The following is a 12,838-nucleotide window of genomic DNA, read 5'->3' as shown; positions in this document are numbered from 1 at the left end:
TGTACCACATCTTTATCCATTCGTCTGTCTGTGTGCATTTAGGTTGCTCCCATTACCTGGCTATTGTAAATAGTGCTGCAGTGAACATTGTGGTGAATGTGTCTTTTTGATTTATGTTTTTCTCTGGGTATATGCCCAGTAGTGGGATTGCTGGATCATATGGTAATTCTATTTTTAGTTTTTTAAGGAACATCCATATTGTTCTCCATAGTGACTGTATCAATTTACATTCCCACCAATAGTGGAAGAGAGTTCCTTTTCTCCACACCCTCCCCAGCATTTGTTGTTTGTAGATTTTCTGATGATGTCTATTCTAAGAGGTGCGAGGTGATACCTCATTGTAGTTTTGATTTGCATTTCTCTAATAATTAGTGATGTTGAGAAACTTTTCATGTGCTTCTTGGCCATCTCTCTCTCTTCTTGGAATAAATGTCTATTTAGATCTTCTGCCATTTTTGTATTGGGTTGTTTGGTTTTGTTAATATTGAGCTGCATGGGCTGTTTATATATTATTGGAGATTAATCCTTTGTCTGTTGATTCATTTGCAAATATATTCTCCCATTCTGAGGGTTGTCTTTTCGTCTTGGTTTTACTTTCCTTTGCTTTGCAAAGGCTTTTATGTTTCATTAGTTCCCATTTGTTTATTTTTCTTTTTTATTGCATTACTCTAGGAGGTGGATCAAGAAAGATCTTGTTGTGATTTATGTCAGAGTATTCTTCCTATTTTTTCCTCTAAGAGTTTTATACTGTCCGGTCTTACATTAAGGTCTCTAATCCATTTTGAATTTATTTTTCTGTATGGTGTTAGGGAGTATTCTAATTTCATTCTTTTACATGTAGCTGCCCATTTTTCCCAGAACCACTGATTGAAGAGACTGTCTTTTCTCCATTGTATAGTCTTGCCTCCTGTGTCATAGATTATTGACCATTGGTATGTAGGTTTATCTCTGGGCTTTCTTTTTTTTTTTTTTCATTTTACAACTTTATTGGAGTATAATTGCTTTACAATGATGTGTTAGTTTCTGCTGTATAACAAAGTGAATCAGCTATACACATACCACCATATCCCCTCCCTCTTGCATCTCTCTCTCACTGTCTCTATCCCACCACTTTAGGTGTTCACAAAGCACTGAGCTGATCTCCCTGTGCTATGTGGCTTCTTCCCAGTAGCTATCGATGTTACATTTGGTAATGTATATTTGTCCATGCCACTCTCTCACTTTGTCCCAGCTTACCCTTCCCCCTCCCCGTGTGCTCAAGTCCTTTCTGTACGTCTGTGTCCTTAATCCTGTCCCGCCCCTAGGTTCTTCATAAACTTTTTTTTTCTTTAGACTCCATATATCTGTGTTAGCACACGCTATTTGTTTTTCTCTTTCTGACTTACTTTACTGTGTAGGACAGTCTCTACGTCCATCCATCTCACTACAAATAACTCAGTTTTGTTTCTTTTTATGGCTGAGTAATATGCCATTGTATATATGTGCCAGATCTTCTTTATCGATTCATCAGTCGATGGACACTTAGGTTGCTTCCATGTCCTGGCTATTGTAAATAGAGCTGCAACGAACATTGTTGAACATAACTCTTTTTGAATCATGGTTCTCTCAGTGTAAATGCCCAGGAGTTGGATTGCTGGGTCGTATGGTACTTCTATTTTTAGTTTTTTAAGGAACCTCCATACTGTTCTCCCTAGTGGCTATATCAAGTTACATTCCCACCAACACTGAAAGAGTGTTCCCTTTTCTCCAATAAATGCCTCTCCAGCATTTATTTTTTGTAGATTTTTTGATGATTGCCATTCTGACTGCTGTGAGTGATACCTCACTGTAGTTTTGATTTACATTTCTGTAATGATTAGTGATGTTCAGCATCCTTTCATGTGTTTGTTGGCAACCTGTATAGCGTCTTTGGAGAAATGTCTATTTAGGTCTTCTGCCCATTCCTGGATTGGGTTGTTTGCTTTTGTGATATTGAGCTACATGAGCTGCTTGTAAATTTTGGAGATTAATCCTTTGTCATTTGCTTCATTTGAAAATATTTTCTCCCATTCTGAGGGTTGTCTTTTCATCTTCTTTATGTGTTTCTTTGCTGTGCAAAAGCTTTTAAGTTTCATTAGGTCCCATTTGTTTATTTTTGTTTTTATTTCCATTTCTCTAGGAGGTGGGTCAAATAGGATCTTGCTGTGATTTATGTCATAGAGTGTTCTGCCTATGTTTTCTTCTAAGAGTTTAATAGCGTCTGGTCTTAACATTTAGATCTCTAATCTATTTGGAGTTTATTTTTGCGTATGGTGTTATGGATGTTCTAATTTCATTCTTCTATGTGTAACTGTCCAGTTTTCCCAGCACCACTTACTGAAGAGACTGTCTTTTCTCCATTGTTTATCCTTGCCTCCTTTGTCATAGATGAGTTAGCCATAGGTATGTAGGTTTATCTCTGGGCTTGCTATCCTGTTCCATTGATCTATATTTCTGTTTTGGTGCCAGGACCATATAGTCTTGATTACTGAGCTTTGTGGTATAGTCTGAAGTCAGGAAGTCTGATTCCTCCAGCTCTTTTAATTTCCCTCAAGACTGATTTGGCTATTCGGGGTGTTTTGTGTCTCCATACAAATTTTAAGTTTTTTTTTGTTCCAGTTCTGTAGAAAATGCCACTGATAATTTGATAGGGATTGCATTGAATCTGTAGATTGCTTTGGGTAGGATAGTCATTTTCACAATATTGATTCTTCTAATCCAAGCATATGGGTAATACTCCCATCTGTTTATATAATCTTTGATTTCTTTCAGCAGTGTCTTATAGTTTTCTGAGTATAGGACTTTGGCCTCCCTAGGTAGGTTCATTCCTACATATTTTATTCTTTTTGTTGCAGTGGCGTATGGGATTGTTTCCTTAATTTCTCTTTCTCATCTTTCATTGTTAGTGTAGAGGAATGCAAGAGATTTCTGTGCATTAATTTTGCATCCTGCAACTTTACCAAATTCATTGATTAGCTCTAGTAATTTTCTAGTGTCATCTTTAAGATTCACTATGTGTAGTACCGTATCATTTGCAAACAGTGAAAATTTTACTTCTTTTCCAATTTGTGTTCCTTTTATTTCTTTTTTTCTCTGATTGCGCTGTCTAGGACTTCCAAAACTATGTTGAATAATACTGGTGAGAGTGGACATCCTTGTTTTGTTCCTGATCTTAGAGGAAATTCTTGTAGTTTTTCACCATTGAGAATGATGTTTGTTGTGGGTTTGTCATATATGGCCTTTATTATGTTGAGGTAGATTCCCTCTATGTTCACTTTCTGGAGAATTTTTAATCATAAATGGGTGTTGAATTTTGTCAAAATTTTTTCCTGCTTCTATTGAGATGATATTTTTATTCTACAATTTGTTAATATGGTGTATCACATTGATTGATTTGTGTATATTGAAGAACCCTTGCGTTCCTGGGATAGACCCCACCTGATCATGGTGTGTGATCCTTTTAATGTGTTGTTCAATTCTGTTTGCTAGTATTTTGTTGAGGATTTTTACATCTATATTCATCAGTGATATTGGTCTCTAATTTTCTTTTTCTGTAGTATCATTGTCTGGTTTTGGTATCAGTGTGATGGTGGCGTCATAGAATGAGTTTGGGAGTGTTCCTTTCCCTGCAAATTTCTGCAGAGTTTGAGAAGGTTGGGTGTTAGCTCTTGTCTAAATATTTGATAGAATTCACCTCTGATGCCATCTGGTTCTGGACTTTTGTTTGTTGGAAGATTTTTAATCGCAGTTTCAATTTCATTACTTGTGATTGGTCTATTCATATTTTCTATTTACTCCTCTTTCAGTCTTGGAAGGTTATACCTTTCTAAGAATTTGTCCATTTCTTCCAGGTTGTCCATTTGATTGGCATAGAGTTGCTTGTAGAAGTCTCTTAGGATGCTTTGTATTTCTGTGGTGTCTGTTGCAACTTCTCCTTTTTCACGTCTAATTTTATTGATTTGAGTCCTCTCCCTCTTTTCCTTGAGTCTGGCTAACGATTTATCATTTTTGTTTATCTTCTCAAAGAACCAGCTTTTAGTTTTATTGATCTTTGCTATTGTTTTCTTTGTTTCTATTTCATTTATTTCTGCTCTGATCTTTATGATTTCTTTCCTTCTACTAACGTTGGGTTTCTTTCTTCTTTCTCTAATTCCTTTAGGTGTAAGGTTAGATTGTTTATTTGAGAGTTTTCTGGTTTCTTGAAGTAGGCTTGTATTGCTATAAACTTCCCTCTTAGGACTGCTTTTGCTGCATCCCATAGGTTTTGGATCATCATGTTTTTGTTGTCATTTGTCTCTAGGTTGTTTTTGATTTCCTCTTTTCTTTCTTCAGTGATGTCTTGGTTATTTAGTGACGTATTGTTGAGCCTCCATGTGTTTCTGTTTTTTACATATTTTTTCCCTGTAATTGATTTCTAATCTCATAACCTTGTGGTCAGAACAGATGCTTGATATGATTTCAGTTTTATTAAATTTCCTGAGGCTTTATTTGTGACCCAAGATGTGATCTATCCTGGAGAATGTTCTGCGTGAAGTTGAGAAGAACATGTAATCTGCTGTTTTTGGATGGAATGTCCTATAAATATCAATTAAATCTATTTGGTCTATTGTGTCATTTAAAGTTTGTGTTTCCTTATTAATTTTCTGTCCGGATGATCTCCATTGGTGTAAGTAAAGCATTAAAGTCCCCTGCTATTATTGTGTTACTGTCGATTTTCTCTCTTATAGCTGTTAGCAGTTGCCTTATGTATTGAGGTGCTCCTATGTTGGGTACATATATATTTATAATAGTTATGTCTTCTTCTTGGACTGATCCCTTGATCATTATGTAGTGTCCTTCCTTGTCTCTTGTAACACTCTTTATTTTAAAGTCTATTGTATCTGATATGAGTATTGCTACTCCAGCTTTCTTTTGATTTTCATTTGCATGGAATATTCTTTTCCATCCCCTCACTTTCAGTCTGTAGGTTTCCCTAGGTCTGAAGTGGGTCTCTTATAGACTGCATATATATGGATCTTGTTTTTGTATCCATTCAGCAAGACTGTGTCTTTTGTTTGGAGCATTTAATCCACTCACATTTAAGGTAAATATTGATATGTATATTCCTATTAATATTTTCTTAATTGTTATGTGTTTGTTTTTGTAGATTCTTCTCTTCTGTTGTGTTTCCCACTTAGATAGGTTCCTTTAGCATTTGTTGTAAAGCTGGTTTGGTGGTGCTGAGTTCTCTTAGCTTTTGCTTGTCTGTAAAGCTTTTGATTTCTCCATTGAATCTGAATGAGATCTTGCTGGGTAGAGTTCTTTTGGTTGTAGGTTCTTCCCTTTCATCACTTTAAATATATCAGCCCACTCCCTTCTGGTTTGTAGAGTTTCTGCTGAGAAATCGGCTGTTAACCTTATGGGAGTTCCCTTGTATGTTGTCATTTTCCCCTTGTGCTTTCAATAATTTTTCTTTGTCTTTAATTTTTGTCAGTTTGATTATTACGTGTCTCGGCATTTTTCTCCTTGGGTTTATCCTGCCTGGGACTCTTTCTGGACTTGGGTGGCTACTATTTCCTTTCCCATGCTAGGGAAGTTTTCGACTGTAATCTCTTCAAATATTTTCTCAGGTCCTTTCTCTCTCTCTCTTCACCTTCTGGGATCCCTATAATGCAAATTTTGTTGTGTTTAATGTTATCCCAGAGGTCTCTTAAGCTGTCTTCATTTCTTTGCATTCTTTTTTCTTTATTCTTTTCTGCAGCAGTGAATTCCACCTTTCTGTCTCCAGGCCAGTTATCCGTTCTTCTGCCTCAGTTATTCTACTATTGATTCCTTCTAGTGTATTTTTTTGTTTGTTTTTGCGGTACGTGGGCCTCTCACTTTTGTGGCCTCTCCCATTGTGGGGCACAGGCTCTGGATGTGCAGGCTCAGCGACCATGGCTCACGGGCCCAGCCGCTCCGTGGCATGTGGGATCTTACCAGACCAGGGCACGAACCCATGTCCCCTGCGTCGGCAGGTGGACTCTCAAGCACTGCGCCACCAGGGAAGCCCCCTTCTAGTGTATTTTTCATTTCAGTTATTGTATGGTTCATCTCTGTTTGTTTGTTCTTTAATTCTTCTAGGTCTTTGTTAACTATTTCTTGCATCTTCTTGATCTTTGCCTCCATTCTTTTTCCAAGGTCTTGGATCATCTTCACTATCATTATTATGAATTCTTTTTCTGGAAGGTTGCCTATCTCCACCTCATTTAGTTGTTTTTCTGGGGTTTTATCTTGTTCCTTCATCTGGTACAAATTCCTCTGCCTTTTCATTTTGTCTATCTTTCCGTGAATGTGGTTTTCCATCCACAGGCTGAAGAACTGTAGTTCTTCTTGCTTCTGCTGTCTGCTCTCTGCTGGATGAGTCTATCTTAGAGGCTTGTGCAGCATTCCTGATGTGAGGGACCGGTGGTGGGTAGAGCTGGGTGTGGCTCTGGTGGGCAGAGCTCAATAAAACTTTAATCCGCTTGTCTGCTGATGCATGGGGCAGAGTTCCCTCTCTGTTTGTTGTTTGGCCTGAGGCGACCCAGAACTGTGGCCTACCTGGCTCTTTGGTGGGGCTACCTGTGGACTCTGGGAGGGCTCATGCTAAGGAGGACTTCCCAGAACTTCTGCTGCCAGTGTCCTTGTCCGCACTGTGAGCCCCAGTCACCCCCCGCCTCTGCAGGAGACCCTCTAAAACTAGCAGGGAGGTCTGCTCAGTCTCCTATGGGGTCACTGCTCCTTCCCTTGGGTCCTGATGTGCACACTACTGTGTGTGTCCTCCAAGAGTGGAGTCTCTGTTGTGACTCTACGTCTCTGAGTGGGGTTGAGACTCTGAGACTGAGTGGAGTCTCACAGACTCTGTGTCCTGTGAAACTTCGATGCTTTGTGGTTCTAGAAATCCTATAGGAGACGGTCCACAGCAGGTGAAGCTAATGCTGTCGGTGGAGGTGGTGAAGCCAAAGATCTGCAGTTCAGACTAAAGGTGCCGATGTACATTCAGGACAAAACAATCTCATGTGAATGTAGTTCAGGCAGGTTTAACATAAATACAGTCAGGTTAATGCCTAACATCTTCTATCTTGTGCCTCCCCTCAGGGACCCCCTCCTCAGTTCCTGAGGCTCCTGTAACTCATGTACAGTGGAAGGGAGACTGGGCTCTGTCCAGTCTGAGCCCTGAGTTAGCCTGTGTGTATCTTAGGATACTTTGTATTTCTGTGGTGTCTGTTGTAACATCATCGCTTTCATTTCTGATTTATTTGGGCCCTCTCTTTTTAAAAAAAACATACTACTATTGTCTTTTGTTCTTTACAGAAGCTAAAAAAATGTTTGATCTATTACCCTTACTCTATGTATAGGTTTTTCAGTGAGATTTTTACTTTTGTTTGTTTTCTTGTTACTATCAATAATTAGTGAGACTTCTTTTAAGCTTAAGTAAATTCCTTCCACATTGCATGTAAGGCTGGTTTATGAGTGACGAACTCGTTTAGCTTTTGCTCGTCTGGGAAACTCTTGATCTCTCCTTCAATTCTTTCTTTCCTCCATAAATTTATTTATTTATTTCTGGCTGTATTAGGTCTTCATTGCAGTGCGTGGGCTTTTCTCTAGTTGTGGCAAGTGGAGGCTACTCTTCGTTGTGGTGCATGGGCCGTTGTGGTGCATGGGCTTCTCATTGCAGTGGCTCTCCTTGTTGTGCAACATGGGCTCTAGGTGCTCAGGCTTCAGTAGTTGCGGCTAGCAGGCTCAGTAGTTGTGTCTCATGGGCTCTAGAGCACAGGCTCGGTAGTTGTGGCACACAGGCTTAGTTGCTCTGTGGCATGTGGGATCTTCCTGGATCAGGGCCCGAACCCGTGTCCCCTGCATTGGCAGGCAGATTCTCAACCACTGTGACATCAGGGAAGCCCTCTCCTGCAATTCTGAATAATAATTTTGCTGGTAGAGTATTCCTGTTGTAGACTTTTTCTTTTTACCCCATTGATTATATCCTATCATTCCTTCCTAGTTTGAAAATTGTGCTGAGAAGTCATCTGACAGTCTTATGGGAATACCTTGAACATAACTAGACCCTTTTATTTCACTGCCTCTGTGGTCACTCTTTAAATTTTTAAATTTTTGGAGCTTTATAATATGTCTTGGTGTGGACCTGTTTGTCTTCATCTTGTTGGGGACTCTGTTTTTCCTGGACCTGGATGTGTGTTTCCTTCCCCAGGTTAGGAAAGTTATCAGTTACTCTATCCTCCAATAAGTTATCTGCCCGTTTCTCTCTTCTCCTCGTTCTGGGGCCCCTGTAATGCTCATGTTAATATTCTTGATGTTGTCTCAGAGGTCCCTTTACGTATACTCTTAATTGCTTTTACTTTGGGCTATTCAGTTTGGGTGATTTTCACTACTCTGTTTTCCATTTCACTGATCTGTTCTTCTGTATCACACAGTATAATGTGGCTTCTCTCATGTACATGTGTGTGTGTGTTTTAATCTCTTTTATTGTATTGTTCACTGTTTTCTTCTTTTTGACATGTTATTACTCTGTTGAAATTCTCACTATGTCTATCTATTCTTCTCCTGACTTGGGTGAGCGTCTTTATAATCATTACTGTGAACACTTTTTTTTATCGGGTAGAATGCCTATCCCTGTTTTATTCAGTTCTTTTTCTGACGTCGTGTCTTGTTACTTCATTTGTAACGTATTCCTCTATTTCCTTATGTTTCCTAATTCTCTGTACATCTTTATTCATTCGGTTCAGGTTGTTACATTCCCGGGTCTCAGAGAAGTGGCCTTATATAGGAGATGACTGATAGGGCCCAGCAGCACATTGTCCTCTGGCCAGCAGAGCCACATGCTCCAGGGGTGTCCCCTGTGTGGGCTGCACACACCTTTCTCTTACGGCCAACGCAGGGCCAACTGCTGTAGACGAGCCGGTAGGTGGTATTGGACCCTGGCCTAAATGGCTGTGAGCCCCTGCAGTATGTGATTGATTGCCATGGGTGTGCTGATATCCAAGGCAGCCCTCCATTATGGGTGGCTGTGTGGTGCTCCAGGTGCACAGGTGGACAGCCTAGGCCCCCAGTGTGTCTGGTTGTGAGGCCTTCTGGTGCGGGAGTGCTGTGGGCATGGTGGTAAATGGGGCAGGCCCCTGATTCTAATCAGTTCCAGGGAAGATTCTAAAATGTTGCTTGCCCGTGTCTCAGTTCCTAGTGGGAGTCCCAGTTGCCTCTTGCCTTTCCAAGAAGCTCTCCGAGATTAGCAAGTGGGTCTGGCACACGTGTCTTTCACTCTATTGGCTCTGCACAGGGACTGAGAACATGTGAGATTTGTGTGTGCCCTATGAGAGCAGTCTCAGTTTCCTTTAGTCTCCAGATTTCCTGAAAATAAGCCCTGCAAGTTTTCAAAGCCAGACCTGCTGTGTTCTTTTCTTCCAGTGCAGGAACCCTGGGCTGAGCAGCCTAATGCCAGGCTCATACCCTTCCCTCCATGTGGAGGACCTATGCAATTGTGATATCTTCCAGCTGTGGGTCACTGTGCTATATGTGTGGGTTCCAAATAGACTGTGTTTCCAGTCCTCCTACCTGCCTTGTGGTTTCTCCTTCCTTATATCTTTAGTTGTGGAAAACATTCCCTGCTAGTCTTCAGAGATAATTCCCGTGTAAGTTGTTGTAATTTGGGTGTGTCTTTGGCAGCAGGGGAGCTCAGTATCTTCCTACTCTATCATCTTGATCCCCTCTCAAGAGTTCTTTGAAAATATATGCATTTATTACTGTAAACATAACTCTTTGAATTGCAGTCTTGTTCCTGTATTCCATAAATTTAGGTACTTTGTGTTTCCAATTTTGTTTGCTTTAAGATTTCTTTTAAATTTCCGCTTTGATTTATTCCTGTATGCATTGGCTATTCAGGAGCTTATTGTTCAATTTCTAAGTGTTCTTGAATTTTCAATTATTCTTTTTAATATTGAATTTCAGTTTCATACCATTGTGGTTGGAAATGATCCTTGATATGATTTCAATATTCTTGGATTTTTGAAGACTTGTTTTGTGGCTTAACATAGGATCTACCCTACGCAATGTTCTATGTGTACTTAAGAACAATGGAAAGTTTGCTGCTGTTGAGTGGAATATACTGTAGATGTATGTTAGGTTCATTTGATATCAAGTGTGTGTTCAGGTTCAGTGTTTCCTGATTGATATTATGTCCGGATGATCTATACAGTGTTGAAAGTTGGGTATCGATGTTTCTTACCATTATTTTATTTCTGCACATTTTCCCCTTCACGTGGGTTAATATATTCTTTATATGTTGAGAGGCTCCAAAGCTGGATACATACATATTTATAATTGTCATGATTTCTTGATGAATTAATCCATTTATCATTATATGATAACCTTCTTTCCTTTGAGAGGTTTGACTTCAAGTCTTTTTTATCTCATAATAGACTAGTCAGTCAAGTATCATTTTCATGGAGTATTTTGTTCCCAATCTTTCAATTTTATGCTATATATGGATTAGAAGTTAACATGAATATCTTGTACACAGTATAATTGAACTTTCTTTAATCCATTCAGCCACCCTATGGATTATTTAAATTGCAGTATAGTTGATTTACAATATTACATTAGTCTCAGGGGTACAACATATGGATTGAATATTTTTATAGATCATGTTCCACTAAAGTGATTACACAATAATGTCTATATTTCCCTGTGTTGTACTATATATCCTTGTTTGTTTATTTCATACATAGGGGTACTGGCTTTAGAGAAACAAACTACTGTTTTTCCCTCCCCCTTTAAGTCGCCCCACCAGTAACCACTAATTTGTTCTCTGTGGGTCTATTTCTGTTTTGTTATATACATACATTTCTCGCATTTTTAGATTCTACAGAGAAGTGAGAACATAGTGTATTTGTCCTTCTCTAACTTAAGTAGGTATAAATATTCTAGGCCTATTCATGTTGTTGCAAATGGCAGAATTTGATCCTTTCTAATGGCTGAGTAATAGTCTATTGTGTATACATACCACATCTTCTTTATCCACTCATCTGTTGATGGACATTTAGTTTGCTTCCATATGTTGGCAATTGTAAATAATGCTGCTATGAACATTGGGATGCATGTATCTTGTCAAATTGGTGTCTTCATTTTCTTTGGACATATACCAAGCAGTGGAATTGCTGGCTAATATGATAGTTCTACTTTTAGCTTTTATCAGGACCTCCATATTCTTTTCATAGTGGGTGTACCAACTTACAATCCCACCACCAGTGTACTAGGATTGCCTTCTCCATGTCATGAACGACATTTCATATTTGTATACTTTGGAATAATAGCCACGTTGAGAGGTGTGACCTGACGTCTCATTATGGGTTTTCTTGTGGATCATTCATTAAATTTAATTTACAAAAGAAGGTGATAGGCTGGATGTGATCTCCAGGTTTAGTTTGCTAATGCCTGGTAGAGGTTAATTTGGGGAGAATTAATACCTTTACAGTGTTATTTATTGCTTACATTTTTCAGGTCGACATTTAGTGATTGGAAACATTTAAAATTTTTTCTCCCTGAAGGATATATGAAGTCTGTTGGTTTGTTTCTGTTTTATAAATTTGTTCATTTCTATCATTTTTTAGACTCCACTATAAGTGATATCATATGATATTTGTCTTTTTCTATCTGACTTACTTCACTTAGAATGAAATAATGTCATTTGCAGCAACAGGAATGGACCTAGAGATGATCATGCTTTTTCATTTCTGAGTAATATTTATTTGATTGTGTACATGTACAACTTCTTCATTATCCATTCATCTGTTGATGGACATTTTGGTTGCCTCCATGTCTTTGCTATTGTAAACAGTGCTGCTGCAGTGCATGTTTGGGTTTGGGTGCATTTGCCATTTTCATTTCTGGCTTTCTGCAGATGTACACCCAGAAGTAAGACTGCTGGATGACATGGTAGCTCTAGTTTTACTTTTAAAAGGCATCTCCATACTGTACTTTATAGTGGCTGTTACCAGCTTACATCACACCAACAGCATAGGAGGGTTCCCTTTTCTCCATGTCCTCTCCAGCATTTATGGTTTGTAAACTTTTTGATGATGGCCATTCTGACCGTGTGAGGTGATACCTTGTTGTAGTTTTGATTTGCATGTGTCTGTCCAATAATTCGAGATTTTGAGCATCTTTGCGTGTGTTCTTTTTAAACACTGTGAGGAAAAGTTACAGTTGACATTGGGTTTTTGAAAGTCTGACTATTTTGAATTTTTGCTCGATAACTACCACAGGACATTTCTTAAGGGCAGGTGTCATTTACACCCTGGCAGTCCTTGTGAATATGAAGTGCCCATAAGCACATGTTTTAAAGTTGCTGTTGTGGAAATGGGCACAGATGTTAGGATTTCCTCCATGCCCCTCTCTGGTTACCTGGGTAACCAGAGCCACTGTGGAAGACGGGCTCTTGGATGGTAAATTAGTGTGGGCTGTGGCAGAACAAACACCCCAGATCTTCTGTTTTGTTACTTCTTGTTTTTGTTTTAATTTAATTTTTCTTTTTTATTGGAGTAAAGTTGATTTAAAATATTCTGTTTGTGGTAGGCGTACAGAATCTTGTTCAGTTATGTATACTCATATGTGTATTCATCTTCAGATTCTTTTCCCATATAGGTTATTAGAGAGTGTTGAGTAGACTTCCCTTTGTTATGCAGTAGGTCCTTGTTGATAATCTATTTTATATGTATTAGTGTGTAAATATTTTCCCCAGCCTCCTGATTGATTTATTCCTTCCACCCACCTTTCTCATTGGGTAAGCATAAGTTTGTCTTCTAAGTCT

The sequence above is a fragment of the Stenella coeruleoalba genome (genome assembly GCF_951394435.1).
Source record: "Stenella coeruleoalba genome assembly, chromosome: 3".
In the NCBI taxonomy this organism is placed as follows: domain Eukaryota; kingdom Metazoa; phylum Chordata; class Mammalia; order Artiodactyla; family Delphinidae; genus Stenella; species Stenella coeruleoalba.
The sequence above is the reverse complement of the archived record's forward strand: the minus strand, read 5'-3'. Positions refer to the sequence as shown.